Source organism: Arachis stenosperma, chromosome 9, assembly GCF_014773155.1.
Source record: "Arachis stenosperma cultivar V10309 chromosome 9, arast.V10309.gnm1.PFL2, whole genome shotgun sequence".
NCBI classification, from domain to species: Eukaryota; Viridiplantae; Streptophyta; class Magnoliopsida; order Fabales; family Fabaceae; genus Arachis; species Arachis stenosperma.
Window position 1 is genome coordinate 121,077,788 of NC_080385.1, and position 19,586 is coordinate 121,097,373.

Below are 19,586 nucleotides of genomic sequence, written 5' to 3' on the forward strand. Positions count from 1 at the left end.
TTTCTCTCACCTTCTTTTCTCCATTGCACACACCAGAATGCATTGTTAGACAAACATAAATATGAAAATAAATTTAGCGACAAAGAATCTCATGATGTTGGTAAACCAATCAATTCTCTATTGGAGAAATACTCTCTCAATATGTATGACTTTTGCATTTTTTATCTTCTTTTTCTTGTATCTCATTCTATAGAGTAAAATAATTTTAGAGCAAAACTACAATACTTTGATTGGTGCTTTGGGAGTTGTTACTATCCTAATGCAAGTTTTGATTCGGTTCTCACAATATGAGCATTCAACACCAGCAAAAGTTGTCCCTATAAAAACAAATAGAGATAACAATTACAAGCAGAGACTAGGGGTAACAAACAAGACTAGATGAAGTTACTTGTTTGCTAAATTAATTCATTACACTGGAATTCTTTTAAGTACCATTTTGGTGAACTTTATTTGCATTTTTGTGTATTTAGATTCTTCGTTCCTTTTTATCTTTTGTGCTACCAAAATCCACCTAGGGTATGTAGTTAATTCTTCTTTGTTGTATAATGTATGCATATGGATTACTTATTTTATTATTAATCAGGTTAAATATGTACAAACAATAGGGTGGAGTAGATAAATTATACACTTTGTATCACCTTTTTAATATCAGGTAGTTGTACATTTTTAAATCTTAAATATTATTAATAACAAGAGAGTGGATATGATCTTATGGTGGCTTTCTTCATAAATATTTCTGTTATTTCTGTAAGTGTTGATATTTGCAATTCTTCAAATTTGAGAGCAGATGATCAAAAGAGCTGTGAGGATTTGGATTTGAACAAAGCCTCATTTCTAATAAGAGTATGTAACACCATAACACTACTGTCATCCTGCATGCAAGGAACTCACTACCTGAGTGATTATTATAAAAGCAATCTCTTCAGTGGAGGAATTAACATCATCAAGAATTCCCTCCTTTACACTTCTCTACTGCTTTCTAGCTCGAGCCTTGCTTAGCCATGGTAAATACTAAATACTGCACATCATGTTCTACAATACATTTAACTTTCTTTTGGTCTAATTGAACCACTGATATTTAGATTCTGTTATCAAAATCTAATCAAATTGTAGTTGGGTGAAGCATTTGATTTTAATTACTCATAAAAGGGTTCATTATTTTGTTTTGTTGCTTGGCTAATTCTAATAATTGAGAAATCATCTTGCACAAAAATAGTCAAACTATCTATTTAACATGTTATCTTAGGTGCATGCCAAATAATGGTTTAAAAATAATGACTCTGAATGGCTATAGTGTTTAAATGCTATATTCTTTTCTCTTAAGAAACAATTTACTAAAATGGCTTTGTATCGAAATGCACATTTATATGATTCAAAAGATGAGTCTAGCTTGAAAGATGCTGAGTACCAAGTTGCAAAGATTCGAAGAAAAAGGAGGATATAGAGCAGCTTCTTTTGTCTTTGGTAGGTAAACTATGTCCTATATGAAAAATTGTTACGCCAAACTGGCAATTTTCTTATTAGTATGTTAAGACTAAGTAATGAGTCCATTTTGTTGGTTCTTATTACTGCAGTAACGATGTTGCTAGATAACGTAGGATTTGTGGCAAACATGGTTAGCTTGGTTCTTATTATTTCGTTTGCAAAGATTGCTGCACCCTATGCACAAGAACTTCTAGATTTAAGGCAGAAGTGGCAAACGAAGCCGCAAATCGTGGAGCAGATAAGGAAGCAAGCAGATGATGTATCACATCTTACTTGCAACCACTCTTAGATGTGAAGCATTTTAATTTATAATGCCATTGTTCATCTGCTTTAAATTGACAATGATGAGGCTTGATCTTACATCATGTCACTGCTATGTGCTAATCATTGATGTAACATAGACTTATAGTATTTGTTTTGTTTAAATTTGTATTATGTTTTATTATTTTTCAAGAGAAATTTGTGTATAAATATTTTGAATTTAATGAAATATTTTATTTTGTAGTAATTAATTTTAGTATATTTATATTATGTACAATAATAATAATTGTTGGTAAAAATAATTTGAAATTTAAAAAAAGATAGGTTGTTATTTCTAAAAGAGTGAGTATAATTAAAAAAGTCTTTAGATTTTAGTGACAATAGTAATGGCAACTAAAAGTGAATAACATTACAATTTTATAATTATTTTTAGTGACCATATAAATTGCCGGTAAAATGGGTTTTGGCGGCAATAGCAATGGCCACTAAAAGTGAATAACATTGCAATCATAGAATTCCTTTTGGTGGCCATATAAATTGCCAAGAAGATGGACGCTAAAAATTATATACTTTTTGTGGCCATTAAAACGGTCATTACTGTCAAATGTTATAATTGTCGTTAAAACTTTTTAACGACAAAGTATAAGACGGCTAATGCCTAATTACCAGTAAATGTATTAGTGGCTATTTTTCTTTTAGCTAAAAGTAGAATAAATAGCCGCTAAAAATGTTTTTTCTTGTAGTGTGGACCCACATATATCACCCTGAATACGTTCTAGAAAAAATGGTAAGTCAATCCTAATTTTTTCTTATGATGGTCTTGTAATTAATTTTTCTTAAAAACAAGCAGCACATGAGAATTCATTAAATTGAAGAATTTTATTTTTCTTTAGAGGATGACCAGATGGATTCTCGATGATTCTTCTCATCATGATTGAACTTGGATGTCCTAACCGGTCATGCCAAATTGTAAATATATATGTATTTGTAAGCTTCTGATTTACTATGGTATGTGATTCCATATTGTTAATAGTGGTATAGTACAAATTAGAAGAAAGAGCGGGTAATTTCTCTAAGACACATTTTTTTCCTGATTTTATAGTTGTAATATAAAGATATTCATTATTTTCTTCTCTTGCGATTTCTATATGACATCCATTTTATCAGATATCTTTAAAACATAGTAAGTTTTTATGAGACTTACTTAATAGTAATGCATTATTTATAAAGAATATGGTTCCTTTAGGCAATACTATAGTAGCTCTTTCGGAGCCTTGAATCATTTTTGCACTACTAACAATCGTACTTATATTTGTTTTCTTTGTAACAACAGAGATAAAATGTCTTTTATCTCTAGGTATTGTATGCGTAGAAGAACTGTCAGCTAGACAAACTTCTTTATTTTTGAATTTGAGCAAAGCATTACTGGAAAGCCCAAGATGTTATCTTTCCAACCCTTACTCCGTAGGATCGACCCTTACTCGCGTAAGGAATTATTACTTGGATGACCCAGTGCACTTGTTGGTTAGTTGTGCGGAGTTGCAAATGTGTGATTACAATTCCGTGCACCAAGTTTTTGGCGCTGTTGCCGGGGATTGTTTGAGTTTGAACAACTGACGGTTCATCTTGTTACTTAGATTAGGAAAAATTTATCTTTTTGGTTTAGAGTCACTAAATTTGAGTCTTTTATTTTCTTTTCAAAAATCTTATTTTTCTTTATTAATTTTTAATTTTTCTTTGAGTTTTTTTTATTATTTTTTTTGTTAAAATTTTAAAATCCTTGTTTTCTTTTTCTAGATTTTTTCGAAAATATTTAATAAATAGGTAAAAAACCAATAAACTAATAATTGAGTCTTCTGTTTGAGTTTAGTATTATGTTTTAAGTTTAGTGTCAATTGCATGTTTTTATTTTTCTTCAATTTTTCGAATTGTATGCTCTTTTTATTCTTCATATTTTCGAGTTTTATGTTCCTTGTTCTTTCTTGATCTTCAAGTTGTTCTTGTTTATTTTCCTTGTTTGATCTTTAGTTTTTCTTGTTTTGTGTCTTTCCTGATTTTTCTTGTTCATTTTCGAATTATTAGTGTCCAAAGTATAAAAATTTTTAAGTTTGGTGTCCTTTGTGTTTTTATTTTCTTAAAGATTTCCAAAAATTAGTTCTTGGTGTTCATCTTGACATTCAAAGTGTTCTTGATGTTCATCTTGACATTCAAGGTGTTCTTGGTTGTTTTCTTTGTTTTGATCCAGAATTGTTAAGTCTTGTGTCTTTTTATTGTTTTTCTCTTTCCTCATTAAATTCAATATATATATATATATATATATATATATATATATATATATTCCTTTATTTACTCATCATTTTTAAATTCCTTAGGTTGACTTAGTCAAAATTTTTAAAATTTGGTAGTTTCTTGTTAGTCAAGTCAAAATTTCAATTTTAAAAATTTATCTTTTTAAATCTTTTTCAAAACAAATTCTTTTTCAATTTTCTTTTTATATTTTTCGAAAATATTTTATAAAAATTTTCAAAATCTTTTTCTTTTTTTATATATAATTTTCAAACTACTTGTCATATTTTATTATTTTGATTGAAAAATTTTAAGTTTGGTGTTTTCTTGTTAAGAAAGTTTCAATCTTTAAAATTTTAAAATCATATCTTTTTCAAAATCTTTTCTTGTATTTATTTTCTTACATGTATCTTTAATTTTAAGACACATCTTTTTCAAAACTTCCTAACCACTCTCTCTCTCTCTCTCTCTCTCTCTCTCTCTCTCTCTCTTCATTTTTCAAAAATCAACACCAAAATTTTCAAATCTTTTTAATTAATTAATTAATTTAGTTTTCTAATTTCTTTTATTTCTTTTTCTTTTCTTAATTTTTGAAACTTGCATAAATTTCTTTTTATTTACTTTATTTTAATTTCTTTAATAAAAAAATGGGGGAATAAAATTTTCATTTACAATCCACATCATCTCCCTTTCTCCATCATGGACCTAAGTGGAAACGAACAGTCCAGAAGGACTCTGGGGTCATATGCTAACCCCACTACTAATTCATATGGGAGTAGTATCTGTATACCCCCCATCAGAGCCAGCAATTTTGAGCTAAACCCTCAACTCATTATCATGGTGCAGCAAAATTGCTAGTATTTCGGTCTTCCACAGGAAGAACCTATTGAGTTTCTGGCACAGTTCTTACAAATTGCTGACACAGTACGTGATAAGAAAGTGGATCAAGATGTCTACAGATTATTGCTATTTGCATTTGCTGTAAAAGACCAAGCTACGAGATGGTTAAACAACCAACCCAAAGCCAGCATAAGAACATAGAAACAGTTGTCAGACAAATTCCTGAATCAATATTTCCCTCCAAAAAGGATGACACAGCTAAGGCTGGACATCCAAGGCTTTAAACAAGAGGATAATGAATCTCTTTATGATGCTTGGGAGAAGTACAGAGAGATGCTAAGGAAATGCCTCTCTGAAATATTTTCAGAATGGGTGCAGTTAGACATCTTCTACTACGGGGTTACAGAAAAGGCCCAAATATCTTTAAACCACTTAGCTGGTGGATCGATACACATGAGAAAGACAATTGAAGAGGCTCAAGAATTCATAGATACGGTTGCTAGAAATCAGCATCTGTACTTAAGTAGTGAGTCCTCCACGAAAGGAGAGGCTAAAGCAGTATCCATTGAACTTAGTCCTCTAGAGCAAGTTGCTAAACTCAATAAGCAACTATTTTCTATAACAAAACAGTTAGCAGAATTTAAAGAGATGCTACAAGAAACCAAAGATGCTAACCAGAATCTGGAGAAACAATTGAATCAGACAAAACAGCAGTTATCTAAACAGATAACAGAAGAATGCCAAGCTGCTCATTTAAGGAGTGGAAAGACATTGAATGTCTCAACTCAAAACAGTAGGAAGCCAAGAAAGGAATATTCGACAGAGGATGACCAATTCACTGCCCAAAATCCCTCTGAGGACAGTAAGAGCCCAGAAAAGAATGATTCTAGCATTTAAACACCAGAAAAGGGTCAGAAGTCGGCGTTAAATGCCCATACAGCAGCCAATTCTGGCATTCAAATGCCAGAAAAGGGTGGCAATCTGGTGTTAAACACCCATACAGCACCCAATTCTGGCGTTCAAACACCAATGAGGGATCAGATACCTGCAAGTGCTGATAACAACGCCCTTAAGCAAGCATCTCTAACCACTTCTGTAGGAAATAAACCTGCAGCAACTAAGGTTGAAGAATATAAAGCTAAGATGCCTTATCCTCAGAAACTCTGCCAAGCAGAATAGGATAAATAATTTGCCCACTTTGCAGACTATCTCAGGACTCTTGAAATAAAGATTCCGTTTGCAGAGGCACTTGAGCAAATACCCTCTTATGCTAAGTTCATGAAAGAGATCTTAAGTCATAAGAAGGATTGGAGGGAGACTGAAAAAGTTTTTCTCACTGAAAAATACAGTGCAGTCATTTTAAAAAGCTTACCAGAGAAGCTTAAAGATCCCGGAAATTTTATGATACCATGCATATTAGAGGATGCTTGTACCAAGACAGCTTTATGTGATCTTGGGGCAAGTATCAACCTGATACCTACATCCACTATCAGAAAGCTTGGTTTGACTGAAGAAGTCAAACCAACCCGAACATGTCTCAAACTTGCTGATGGCTCCATTAAAATTCCATTAGGCATAATTGAGGACATGATTGTCAAGGTTGGGCCATTTGCCTTTCCCACTGACTTTGTAGTGGTGGAAATAGAGGAGCACAAGAGTACAACACTCATTCTAGGAAGACCTTTCCTAGTAACTGGACGAACCCTCATTAACGTCCAAAAAGGGGAAGTAACCCTGAGAGTCAATGAGGATGAGTTTAAGTTGAATGCTGTCAAAGCTATGCAGCATCCAGACACATAAAAAGACTGTATGAACATTAATATTATTGACTCCCTGGTAGAAGAGGTCAATATGACTGAGAGTCTCAAATCAGAGCTAGAGGACATTTTTAAAGATGTTCAGCTTGATCTGGAGGAACCAGAGAAAATAGAAGAACCTCTGAAAACTCCTCAGGAAGAGGAGAAGCCTCCTAAATCAGAGCTCAAACCACTACCACCATCCCTGAAATATGCATTTTTGGGAGAAGATGACACTTTTTCGGTGATCATAAGCTCTGCTTTAGAGCCACAGGAAGAGAAAGCACTAATTCAGGTGCTAAGGACACACAAGACAGCTCTTGGGTGGTCCATAAGTGATCTTAAGGGCATTAACCCAGCCAGATGCATGCACAAGATCCTATTGGAGGATGATGCTAAGCCAGTGGTTCAACCACAGAGGCGGCTGAATTCAGCCATGAAGGAGGTGGTGCAGAAAGAGGTCACTAAGTTACTAGAGGTTGGGATTATTTATCCTATTTCTGATAGCCCCTGGGTGAGCCCTATCCAAGTTATCCCCAAGAAAGGAGGTATGACAGTGGTTCATAATGAAAGGAATGAACTGGTTCCCACAAGAACAGTTACAGGGTGGCGTATGTGTATTGACTACAGAAGGCTCAATATCCCCACCAGAAAGGATCATTTTCCTTTACCATTCAAAGACCATATGTTAGAGAGACTAGCAGGTAATGAATACTACTGCTTTTGGGATGGCTATTCAGGTTACAACCAAATTGCAGTAGACCCTCAAGACTAAGAGAAAACAACATTCACATGTCCATTGATGAGCGGATAATTTATACGCTTTTTGGCATTGTTTTTAGGTAGTTTTTAGTATAATCTAGTTACTTTTAGGGATGTTTTTATTAGTTTTTATGTTAAATTCACATTTATGGACTTTACTATGAGTTTGTGTGTTTTTCTGTGATTTCAGATAATTTCTGGCTGAAATTGAGGGACCTGAGCAAAACTCTGAAAGCAAGGCTGACAAAGGACTGCTGATGCTGTTGGATTTTGACCTCCCTACACTCAAAATGAATTTTCTGGAGCTACAGAACTCTAAATGGCGCGTTCTGGACGGCGTTGGAAAGTAGACATCCAGAGCTTTCCATCAATATATAATAGTTCATACTTTATTTGGGATTAAATGACGCAAACTGGCGCTCAACGCCAGTTCTACACTGCATTCAGGAGTCAAACGCCAGAAACACGTCACGACCCAGAGTTGAACGCCAGAAACACGTTACAACTTGGCGTTCAACTTCAATAAAAGCCTCAGCTCGTGTAAAGCTCAAGCTGAGGCCAAACATACACCAAGTGGGCCCTGGAAGTGGATTTATGCATCAATTACTTACTTCTGTAAACCCTAGTAGCTAGTCTAGTATATATAGGACTTTTTACTAATGTATTCAGAATCTCTGGACGCCTAGTCCTTAGACCTTCATGGGGGCTGGCCATTCGGCCATGCCTGGACCTTTCACTTATGTATTTTCAACGGTGGAGTTTCTATACACCATAGATTAAGGGTGTGGAGCTCTGCTGTACCTCAAGTTTTAATGCAATTACTACTATTTTCTATCCAATTCGATTTATCCCTGTTCTAAGATATTCGTTGCACTTCAACTTGATGAATGTGATGATCCATGACACTCATCATCATTCTCACCTATGAACGCGCGTGACTGACAACCACTTCCGTTCTACCTTAGACCGGGCGCATATCTCTTGGATTCCTTAAATCAGAATCTTCGTGGTATAAGCTAGAATTGATGGTGGCATTCATGGGAATCCGGAAAGTCTAACCTTGACTGTGGTATTCCGAGTAGGATTCCGGGATTGAATGACTGCGACGAGCTTCAAACTCCTGAAGGCTGGGCGTTAATGACAGACGCAAAAGAATCACGGGATTCTATTCCAACCTGATTGAGAACCGACAGATGATTAGCCATGTTGTGACAAAGCATTTGGACCATTTTCACTGAGAGGATGGGATGTAGCCATTGACAACGGTGATGCCCTACATACAGCTTGCCATGGAAAGGAGTAAGAAGGATTGGATGAAAGTAGTAGGAAAGCAGAGATTTAACAGGGACAAGCATCTCCATACGCTTATCTGAAATTCCCACCATTAACTTACATAAGTATTTCTATCCTTTATTATTTAATTAAGTATCTCTTTATATTTTCCAAAAACCACTATCAATTTGAATCCGCCTGACTGAGATTTACAAGGTGACCATAGCTTGCTTCATACCAACAATCTCTGTGGGATCGACCCAGTACACTTGCTGGTTAGTTGTGCGGAGTAGTGACAAAGTGTAATTCATGTTTAAGAGCACCAAGTCTTTGGAGCCATTGTTGATGATCACAATTTCGTCCACCAAGCTTTTGGCACTGTTGCCGGGGATTGTTCAGATTAGGTAATTTTCTTTTCAAAAAGTTTTCAAAAATTTTTCAAAATTTTTCTTTGTTTTCGTTTTTCCAAAAAAAATTATTTTCGAAAAAAATTTTAAATTATTCTATGGCTTCAAAACTTTCAAGAATGAATTCTAGAGTTTCATGGTAACATGTTGAATCCTAGCTGGCTGTAAAGCCATATCCAAACTCCTTTGGGATTGGTCTTCAACTAATCACCACAATGCATGTAATGCCATCCTAAAGCTGGCTGGCTATTAAGCCATGTCCAACCCCTGAATTGGAGCTTTAGGCTAACATTGAAAGAATCCTGGAATTCTTCTTAAAGATTTTGAATTTCTTATTTTCTTTTTCATATGTTTTTCGAAAAAATATAATAAAAATAAAAAAAATCATAAAATCATAAAAACCAAAAATATTTTGTGTTTCTTGTTTGAATCTTGAGTCAATTTTTAAGTTTGGTGTCAATTGCATGCTTTAAAAATTTTTCTTGCATTTTTTGAAAATTCATGCATTCATGGTGTTCTTCATGATCTTCAAGTTGTTCTTGACAAGTCTTCTTGTTTGATCTTGATGTTTTCTTGTTTTGTGTTGTATGTTGTTTTTCATATGTATTTTTGCATTCATAATGTCCATGCATTAAAGAATTCTAAGTTTGGTATCTTGCATGTTTTCTTTGCATCAAAAACTTTTCAAAAATATGTTCTTGATGTTCATCATGATCTTCAAAGTGTTCTTGGTGTTCATCTTAACATTCATAGTGTTCTTGCATGCATCATGAGTTTTGATTCATAATTTTCATGTTGTGAGTCATTTTTGTTGTTTTTCTCTCTCATCATTAAAAATTAAAAAATAAAAAATATCTTTTCCTTAATTTTCTCATAATTTTCGAAAATTTGAGTTGACTTAGTCAAAAAATTTTTAAAATTAGTTGTTTTTTACAAGTCAAGTCAAATTTTCAATTTTAAAAATCTTATCTTTTCAAAATCTTTTTCAAAAATTAAATCTTTTTTTATTTTTTCTATTTTCGAAAATCTTTTTAAATATTTTTCAAAAATCTTTTTCTTAATTCTATCTTGATTTTCGAAAATTATACTAACAAGTAATATGATTGATTCAAAAATTTGAAGTTTGTTACTTTCTTGTTAAGAAAGGTTCAATCTTTAAATTCTAGAACCATATCTTTTAGTTTCTTGTTAGTTAAGTAATTAATTTTAATTTTAAAAATTGAATCTTTTTCAATCCTATCTTTTTATCATATCTTCTTATCTTATCTTTTTATCATATCTTTTTCAAAATCTATCTTTTTCAAAAATTTGATTTCAAAATATCTTATCTAACTTTTTATCTTCTTATCTTTTCAAATTTGACTTTTTGTTTGTTTCTTATCTTTTTCGAAACCACCTAACTACTTTTCCCTCTTTAATTTTCGAAAATATCTCATCTCTTTTTCAAAAATTCTTTTTAATTGTTTTAAATTTTAATTTTAATTATATCTTATCTTTAATTTTTGAAAATCATTAACTACTTTTTCAAAATTATTTTCGAATTCTCCCTCTCTTCTCTTCTTCTATATATTTATTTATTTACTAACACTTCTCTTCACCCCTCTTCATCTCCAATCACTGCCTATATCCTTACCCTTGTTTTTGGATTCTCCTTTCTTTATTCTTTTCTTCTTCTACTAATAATAAGGATCCTCTTTACTGTGACATAGAGGATTCCTCTTCCTTTTTTTTCTCTTCTCTTTCATATGAGCAGGAACAAGGAAAAAGGCACTCTTGTTGAAGCTAATCCTGAACCTGAAAGGACTCTGAAGAGGAAATTAAGAGAAGCTAAATTACAACAATCCAAAGACAGCCTTTCTGAAATTTTCGAACAAGAGAGGGAGATGGCAGCCGAACCTAACAACAATAATGCAAGGAGGATGCTTGGTGATTTTACTAAACCCACGTCCAAGTTTGATGGAAGAAGCATCTCAATTCCTGCCATTGGAGCAAACAATTTTGAGCTGAAACCTCAATTTGTTGCTCTAATGCAACAGAATTGCAAGTTTCATGGACTTCCATCTGAAGATCCTTACCAGTTTTTAACTGAGTTCTTGCAGATTTGTGAGACTGTTAAGACGAATGGAGTAGATCCTGAAGTCTACAGGCTCATGCTTTTTCCTTTTGCTGTAAGAGACAGAGCTAGAACATGGTTGGACTCACAACCTAAAGATAGCCTGAACTCCTGGGATAAGCTGGTCACGGCCTTCTTGGATAAATTCTTTCCTCCTCAAAAGCTGAGCAAGCTTAGAGTGGATGTTCAGACCTTCAAGCAAAAAGATGGTGAATCCCTCTATGAAGCTTGGGAAAGATACAAGCAGATGACCAAAAAGTGTCCTTCTGACATGTTTTCCGAATGGACAATATTAGATATTCTATTATGGTCTATCTGAGTTTTTCAAAATGTCATTGGACCATTCTGTAGGTGGATCCATTCACTTAAAGAAAACGCCTGCAGAAGCTCAAGAACTTATTGACATGGTTGCAAATAACCAATTCATGTACACTTCTGAGAGGAACTCCGTAAATAATAGGACACCTCAGAGGAAAGAAGTTCTTGAAATTGATACTCTGAATGCCATATTGGCTCAAAACAAAGTGTTGACTCAGCAAGTCAACATGATTTCTCAAAGTCTGAATGGATGGCAAAATGCATCCAACAGTACTAAAGAGGCAGCTTCTGAAGAAGCTTATGATCCTGAAAACCCTGTAATAGCAGAGGTAAATTACATGGGTGAACCTTATGGAAACACCTATAATTCATCATGGAGAAATCATCCAAATTTCTCATGGAAGGATTAACAAAAGCCTCAACAAGGCTTTAATAATGGTGGAAGAAACAGGCTAAGCAATAACAAGCCTTTTTCATCATCTTCTCAGCAACAGACAGAGAATTCTGAGCAGAGCCCCTCTAATTTAGCAAACTTAGTCTCTGATCTGTCAAAGGCCACTTTAAGTTTCATGAGTGAGACAAGATCCTCCATTAGAAATTTGGAGGCACAAGTGAGCCAACTGAGTAAGAAAGTCATTGAAACTCATCCCAATATTCTTCCCAGCAATATAGAAGAGAATCCAAAAGGAGAGTGCAAGGCCATTGATGTAATCAATATGGCCAAATGCACAAGGGAGGAGAAGGACGAAAATCCTAGTGAGGAAGACCTCCTGGGACGTCTCTCAAACAAGAAGGAGTTCCCTATTGAGGACCTAAAGAAATCTGAGGCTCATACAGAAATCATAGAGATTCCACTAAATCTCCTTCTGCCATTCATGAGCTCTGAAGACTATTCTTCCTCTGAAGAGGATGAAGATGTAACTGGAGAGCAAGTTGCTCAATATCTAGAAGCCATCATGAAGCTGAATGCCAAGTTATTTGGTAATGAGACTTGGGAAGGCGAACCTCCCTTACTCATTAGTGAACTTGATACATGGGTTCAGCAAACTCTACCTCAAAAGAAACAAGATCCTGGGAAATTCTTAATACCCTATACCATAGGCACCATGACCTTTGAAAAAGCTCTGTGTGACCTAGGGTCAGGCATAAATCTTATGCCACTCTCTGTAATAGAGAAGCTGGGGATCATTGAGGTACAGCCTGCCTTATTCTCATTACAATTGGTAGACAAGTCAGTAAGACAAGCTTATGGATTAGTAGAGGACGTGTTGGTAAAGGTTAAAGGCCTTTACATTCCTGCTGATTTTATAATCTTAGACACTAGGAAGGAGGAGGATGAATGCATCATCCTTGGAAGACCCTTCCTAGCCACAGCAGAAGCTGTGATAGATGTTAACAGAGGAGAATTAGTCCTTCAATTGAATGGGGACTACCTTGTGTTTAAGGCACACAGCTATCCTTCTGTAACAAGGGAGAGTAAGCATGCAGAGCTTCTCTCAATACAGAGTCAAACAGAGCCCCCACAATCAAACTCTAAGTTTGGTGTTGGGAGGCCACAACAAACTCTAAGTTTGGTGTTGAACCCCCATATCCAAACTCTAAGTTTGGTGTTGGGAGTCCACAACATTGACCTGATCACCTGTGAGGCTCCATGAGAGCCCGCTATCAAGCTATTGACATTAAAAAAGTGCTTGTTGGGAGGCAACCCAATTTTTATTTATCTATTTTTTTTATTTAATTGTTATTTTGTGTTTTAGTAGGTTCATGATCATGTGGAGTCACGAAAAAAAATATTAAAATTAAAAACAGAATCAAAAACAGCAGAAGAAAAATCACACCCTGGAGGAAGGACTTACTGGCGTTTAAACGCCAGTAAGGAGCATCTGGCTGGCGTTCAACGCCAGAACAAAGCATGGATCTGGCGCTAAACGCCAGAAACAAGCAACATCCCGGCGTTCAAACGCCAGGAATATGCCCTGAGGAAAGCTGGCGCTGAACGCCAGTAACAAGCATGAAACTAGCGTTCAACGCCAGAAACATGCTACACATGGGCGTTGAACGCCCAGAACGTGCATACTTTGGCATTTAAATGCCAGAATGGTATGCTAAGGCATTTTACATGCCTAATTGGTGTAGGGATGTAAATCCTTGACACCTCAGGATCTGTGGACCCCACAGGATCATCTCAGGATCTGTGGATCCCACAGGATCCCCACTTAACATATTCTCACCTTACCTCCTAATTAATCCTATAACACCTTCCCAAAAACCCTTCACCAATCACCTCAATCTCTCTTCCCAATTACCCCCTTCACCACTCACATCCATCCACTCTTCCCCATAAACCCCACCTACCTTCAAAATTCAAAAATCTTTCCCACCCAAACCCACCCTAAAATGGCCGAACCTACCTTCTTTCACTTCCCTATATAAACCCCTCCATTCTCCTTAATTTTCACACAACACACACCTCTCTTATCCTTCTTGGCCGAATACACCTCTCCCCCTCTCCTCCATATTTTCTTCTTCTTCTTCTTTTCTTTCTTCTCTTGCTCGAGGGTAAGCAATATTTTAAGTTTGGTGTGGTAAAATGATTAGCTTTTTATTTTTCCATCACCATTGATGGCACCTAAGGCCGGAGAATCCTCTAGAAAAGGGAAAGGGAAGACAAAAGCTTCCACCTCCAAGTCATGGGAGATGGAAAGATTCATCTCCAAAGCCCATCAAGACCACTTCTATGATGTTGTAGCCAAGAAGAAGGTGATCCCTGAGGTCCCTTTCAAGCTCAAGAAAAATGAGTATCTGGAGATCCGACATGAGATCCAAAGAAGAGGTTGGGTAGTTCTAACCAACCCTATTCAACAAGTCAGAATCTTAATGGTTCAAGAGTTCTATGCCAATGCATGGATCACTAGGAACCATGATCAAAGTGTGAACCCGAGTCCAAAGAATTATCTTACAATGGTTCGGGGGAAATACTTAGATTTTAGTTCGGAAAATGTGAGGTTGGCGTTCAACTTACCCATGATGCAAGGAGATGCACGCCCCTACACTAGAAGGGTCAACTTTAATCAAAGGTTGGACCAAGTCCTTATGGACATATGTGTGGAAGGAGCTCAATGGAAAAGAGACTCCAAAGGCAAGCCAGTTTAACTGAGAAGACTGGACCTCAAGCCTGTGGCTAGAGGATGGTTGGAGTTCATTCAACACTTCATCATCCCCACTAGCAACCGATCTGAAGTTACTGTGGATCGGGCCATCATGATTCATAGCATCATGATTAGAGAGGAAGTAGAAGTTCATGAAGTCATCTCCCATGAATTCTACAAAATAGCCGATAAGTCCTCTACTTTGGCAAGGCTAGCTTTTCCTCATCTTATTTGCCATCTATGTTACTCAGCTGGAGTTATCATAGAAGGAGACATCCTCATTGAGGAGGACAAGCCCATCACTAAGAAAATGATGGAGAAAACTAGAGAGCCCACTCATGGAACCCAAGAGACGCATGAGGAAGCTCATCAACAAGAAATCCCGGAGATGCCTCAAGGGATACACTTTTCTCCCAACAACTATTGGGAACAACTCAACACTTCCTTAGAAGATTTGAGTTACAATGTGAAACAATTAAGGGTGGAACATCAAGAGCACTCCATCATTCTCCATGAAATAAGAGAAGATCAAAGAGCAATGAGGGAGGAGCAACAAAGGCAAGGAAGGGACATAGAAGAGCTTAAGGACATCATTGGTCCTTCAAGAAGAAGACGCCACTAAGGTGGACTCATTCCTTATTCTTATATTTTTCTGTTTTTCGGTTTTTATGTTTATTATGTCATCTATATTTGTGTCTCTACTTCATGATCATTAGTGTTTAGTAACTATGTCTTAAGGCTATGAATAATTCCATGAATCCTTCACCTTTCTTAAATAAAAAATTTGTTTTTAAAATTCAAAAGAACAAGAAGTACATAAATTTCGAAAATTATCCTTGAATTTAATTTAATTATATTGATGTGGTGACAATACTTTGTTTTTTGAATGAATGCTTAAACAGTGCATATTTTTGATCTTGTTGTTTATGAATGTTAAAATTGTTGGCTCTTGAAACAATGATGAACAAAGAAAAATGTTATTGACAATCTGAAAAATCATAAAATTGATTCTTGAAGCAAGAAAAAGCAGTGAAAAAGCAAAAGCTTGCGAAAAAAAATTTTGGCGAAAAAAAAATAGAAAGAAAAAGAAAAAGCAAGCAGAAAAAGCCAATAGCCCTTAAAACCAAAAGGCAAGGGTAAAAAGGATCCAAGGCTTTGAGCATCAATGGATAGGAGGGCCTAAGGAAATAAAATCCAGGCCTAAGCAGCTAAATTAAGCTGTCCCTAACCATGTGCTTGTGGCATGCAGGTTCAAGTGAAAAGCTTGAGACTGAGTGGTTAAAGTCGTGATCCAAAATAAAAAGAGTGTGCTTAAGAGCTCTGAACACCTCTAACTGGGGACTTTAGCAAAGCTGAGTCACAATCTGAAAAGGTTCACCCAGTTATGTGTCTGTGGCATTTATGTATCCGGTGGTAATACTGGAAAACAAAGTGCTTAGGGCCATGGCCAAGACTCATAAAAGTAGCTTTGTTCAAGAATCAACAAACTTAACTAGGAAAATCAATAACACTATCTGAAATTCTAAGTTCCTAGAGATGCTGATCATTCTAAACTTCAAAGGATAAAGTGAGATGCCAAAACTGTTCAAAAGCAAAAAGCTACAAGTCCCGCTCATCTAATTAGAATTAATATTCATTGATATCTTGGAATTTATAGTATATTCTCTTCTTTTTATCCTAGTTGATTTTCAGTTGCTTGGGGACAAGCAACAATTTAAGTTTGGTGTTGTGATGAGCGGATAATTTATACGCTTTTTGGCATTATTTTTAGGTAGTTTTTAGTATAATCTAGTTACTTTTAGGGATGTTTTTATTAGTTTTAATGTTAAATTCACATTTCTTGACTTTACTATAAGTTTGTGTGTTTTTCTGTGATTTCAGATAATTTCTGGCTGAAATGGAGGGACCTGAGCAAAACTCTGAAAGCAAGGCTGACAAAGGACTGCTGATGCTGTTGGATTCTGACCTCCCTGCACTCGAAATGAATTATCTGGACTACAGAGCTCTAAATGGCACGTTCTCAAAGGCGTTGGAAAGTAGACATCCAGAGCTTTCCAACAATATATAATAGTCCATACTTTATTCGGAATTAGATGACGCAAACTGGCGCTCAACGCCAATTCTACGCTGCATTCTGGACTCAAACGCCAGAAACACGTCACGACCCAAGGTTGAACGCCAGAAACATGTTACAACTTGGTGTTCATCTCCAATAAAAGCCTCAGCTCGTGTAAAGCTCAAGCTGAGCCCAAACATACACCAAGTGGGCCCCGGAAGTGGATTTATGCATCAATTACTTACTCCTGTAAACCCTAGTAGCTAGTCTAGTATATATAGGACTTTTTACTAATGTATTCAGAATCTCTGGACGCCTAGTCTTTAGACCTTCATGGGGGCTGGCCTTTCGGCCATGCCTGGACCTTTCACTTATGTATTTTCAACGGTGGAGTTTCTACACACCATAGATTAAGGGTGTGGAGCTCTGCTGTACCTCAAGTTTTAATGCAATTACTACTATTTTCTATCCAATTCGATTTATTCCTGTTCTAAGATATTCATTGCACTTCAACTTGATGAATGTGATGATCCGTGACACTCATCATCATTCTCACCAATGAACGCGCGTGACTGACAACCACTTCCGTTCTACCTTAGACCGGGCGCATATATCTTGGATTTCTTAATCAGAATCTTCGTGGTATAAACTAGAATTGATGGCGGCATTCATGGGAATCCGGAAAGTCTAACCTTGTTTGTGGTATTCCGAGTAAGATTTCGGGATTGAATGACTGCGACGAGCTTCAAACTCCTGAAGGCTGGGCGTTAGTGACAGACGCAAAAGAATCACGGGATTCTATTCCAACCTGATTGAGAACCGATAGATGATTAGCCGTGCTGTGACAGAGCATTTGGACCATTCTCACTGAGAGGATGGGATGTAGCCATTGACAACGGTGATGCCCTACATACAACTTGCCATGGAAAGGAGTAAGAAGGATTGGATGAAAGCAGTAGGAAAGCAGAGATTCAACAGGGACAAGCATCTCCATACGCTTATCTGAAATTCCCACCATTAATTTACATAAGTATTTCTATCCTTTATTATTTAATTAAGTATCTCTTTATATTTTCCGAAAACCACTATCAATTTGAATCCGCCTGACTGAGATTTACAAGGTGACTGATAAACCCATATTTCATAGTTTATCTTGTGCTCAATTGAGTGGTTTTTATCAACTCTTTACCCACTTATTCATACTATTTGCATGGTTTTACATTTGCCTTCCTAATTATGTGCTTTGATTGAAAACATGTTTTTTTGGACTTATATTTGCTTATTATTAATCCTCTCTTATTGCCATTAGATGCCTTGATATGTGTGTTAAGTGTTTTCAGATATTATAAGGCAGGAATGGCTTGGAGGATGGAAAGGAAGCATGCAAAAGTGAAAGGAATACAATAAGTTGGAGAAATTGCTAAGCTGTCCAGCTTGACCTCTTCGCACTCAAACGGCTATAACTTTAGCTACAGAAGTCCAAACGACGCGGTTCCAGTTGCGATGGAAAGCTAACGTCCGGGGCTTCGATTCGATATATAATATACTCTAGCTGCCCTGACGCCAGGCGATGCGAACGCGTGAGTCACGCGGACGCATGACCTGACAGGAACGCAACCCGCGCGGCCGCGTGAGCCATGCGGCCGCGTCACTTTTCCGCGACCTGTACGGACCAGAAAGCGCTGGAAGTGACTTCTGGGCTGTTTCTGACTCAGTTTTCGGCCCAGAGAACACAGATTAGAGTTTATAAAGTGGGGGAATGCATCCATTCATAATCATGCTCTGATCATGCTCTCATAATTCACTTTTCATATTTTTAGATGTAGTTTTTAGTGAGAGAGGTTCTCTCCTCTCTCTCTTAGGATTAGGATTAGGACTTCTCTTAGTTTTAGGAGTGACTCTCAATCCCAGGTTCTTTATTTTTATTTATCCCAATTTAATTTATGAACTCTTCCATGTTACAGATTATTCTTTTAAATTAATGTTATTTGAGATATTTCAGATCTATGATTGCTTTCTTTAATTTATGTTGTTGGTACTTATCCAAATTATTTTCATTCGAGTAGATAGTTTTCCTTTTGGCTTTGGTTAAATAACTGGTGACTCTTGAGTTATCAAACTCATTGTTAATTGAAAATTGGAATTCATCCACTTAACTTACCTTCATAGTTAGAGGTTAACAAAGTGGAAGAAAAATCCAATTCTCATCACAATTGATAAGGATAACAAGGATAGGACTTCTAGTTCTTGTACCTTGCCAAAGGTTTATTTTACAGTTATTATTATTTTATTTTACTTGTCATATAACATATTCCCACCTTACTTCCAAAACCCCAATTTTACCTTTTCCATAGCCAATAATAAGAACATACCTCCCTGCAATTCCTTGAGAAGACGACCCGAGGTTTAAATACTCGGTTATCAATTTTAAAGGTGTTTGTTACTTGTGACAACCAAAATGTTTGCACGAAGGGATTTTTGTTGGTTTAGAAACTATATCTACAACGCGACTATTTTTATTAAATTCTTTACTGGCAAAGATCCTAACGTCAAAATGGCGCCGTTGCCGGGGAATTGCAAATGTGTGCCTTATTATTGGTTATTGTAAATATTTTTCAAAAAAAAATATATTTTTCTTTTACTTGTTTATTTGTTTTCTCTTTTTCCCCCTTATTTCTGATAACTACTATGAATTCTCACTCCTCTCGCTTTGAGTTTGGTTCTAACTTTGTTGAAGGAAATAGAAACCACAGCAGGAATATGCATCAAGGTCAGACCAATCAAGGATGGAGGGAGCCAAGAGGATCTGATCAACCCTTTAGGTAACAACACCCTCCAAGA

At 36.0% G+C, this 19,586-nt stretch overlaps 1 non-coding gene across 1 annotated transcript; it reads right to left on the reverse strand.

The window, feature by feature from the left end:
* Window positions 1–11,391: 11,391 nt before the first annotated feature.
* Window positions 11,392–11,495, reverse strand: LOC130953359 (small nucleolar RNA R71). The gene has a single exon (XR_009075530.1). It is a non-coding gene; the product is annotated as a small nucleolar RNA R71 (small nucleolar RNA).
* Between the last annotated feature and the right edge of the window lie 8,091 nt (window positions 11,496–19,586).